This window comes from Rhincodon typus, chromosome 5 (genome assembly GCF_021869965.1).
Source record: "Rhincodon typus isolate 14 chromosome 5, sRhiTyp1.1, whole genome shotgun sequence".
Classification (NCBI taxonomy): Eukaryota; Metazoa; Chordata; class Chondrichthyes; order Orectolobiformes; family Rhincodontidae; genus Rhincodon; species Rhincodon typus.
The window spans coordinates 17,502,305-17,503,960 of NC_063336.1; positions in this window are offsets into that span (position 1 = coordinate 17,502,305).

Here is a 1,656-nt window from a genome sequence, read left to right on the forward strand (position 1 = left end):
CTGACACTCTGTTTATATCTGCCAGCCGGGACTCCCTGATTGGACCAGATTAACAGCCCCATTCAGGGAACACACATTCTAAGAAGTCCACCTGGCTGACCGTTACAATCACTATATCCCTCCCCCTCTGAGTCCAAGGATATAGGCTGGTCCCTTCTCTTGAGGTGCCTCTTTGGGTGTTTTAGCACAGGTTCAGGCTCCTCCGACTCTGCGTTGGATACAGGCGGCATGTAACACACGGAGCTCACCTCTTGCGCCTGGAGCATCGTGGGAGAAATTCACTCTATTCTTCTGGTGACAAAGGCATCAACGCAGGGAGATCAGCTGTGTCCATCTCCGATTCAGAGGCCTCTTCAAAACTTGACAGAGATGGAGACCCATGGGTTCTGACAGCCTTTCTGATTGTTTGGAGGAGTAGGGCACATTTTGCTTCCGCACCATTTGCAAGTTTGCGGCATTCTTATGGTCCATGTGCTTGTTCAGGATGATCGCTGCTAACATCTGGCATCTGACACTGGTGTTCTTGATGCCATTATATTGCACCCGTTTTCCCCCCTCAACCCAGGTCCAGGAAGAATGTGGTGTAGTGTCCCCATTAGTAACTCTGCTGGAGCTATCCCTGCAGTTGCATGAGGAGCAATGCTATAATCAAATAGGAACTGGGATGGGTTGGTATCTAGCAAAGCTGTAAGCTATTTCTTCAAGCCTGCCTTCGGAGGTTGGACTGCTGTTTCTGCCAGGCCATTGGATGATGTATGCTGTGAAGCTGACCTTATATGTCAAATCCCATTTGACTACTCAAATTCCCCCTTGGTAAATGATGGCCTGTTATCTGTGACCTTCTGGGAGTCTGTGTATTTAAAAAGAGGTGTACAGTTTTTCTATTGTCATAACCGTGTTTGATGAACTCTAGGCGTCTCCAGCCACTTTGAATGGGTGTCTGCAATGACTAAGAACTTTGAGCCCATGAAAGAACCTGCATCGTCAAAGTGTAACCAAGTCCAGAGTTTGCCCAGCCATTCCCATGAATCTGGGGTAGCTGATGGCGGTAATCTTTGTCCTTGTTGGCACTCTGGGCATTGCCCCACCAATGCAGCTATGTCTGCATCCAAGCCTGGCCACCAGACTCAACTTCTTCATTTTCATTTTAGAGACCCCTAGTGGATTTCAGCCAGTATCTGGTGGTGACCTTTGCTCGGGACAATCTCATTTGCTCCCCATAATGATATGCCGTTATCTACTGTCATCTGGTCTCTCCGGGTCCAAAAGGTTTCAGTTCTGGTTGTGACGGCCCTTTGGTTTTCCCCATTACCAGCAGCTGCTTCAGTTTTGCCAGGACTGGATCTTCCTGCATCAAAAGTCTGATATTGTCAGCTGTGACTGTAAGCGCGTTCATAAAATTGAAAACAACTATGGACTGTTCCAGTGGCGGTACCATCAGTGATGTATCTGTCAGTGGGAGACAGCTTAATGCATCTGCATTTACTACTTGGACTCCTTGACAATGTTTCAACTTGTAATTATACACACTTAGTATTAGAGCCCACTGCTGAAGGTATGGGCAGCACTATCTTGTCCTCCTTAAGTAGACCTAGTAGGGGTTTATGATTCAGAGATAGTAGGAACTGCAGATGCTGGAGAATCCGAGACAACAAG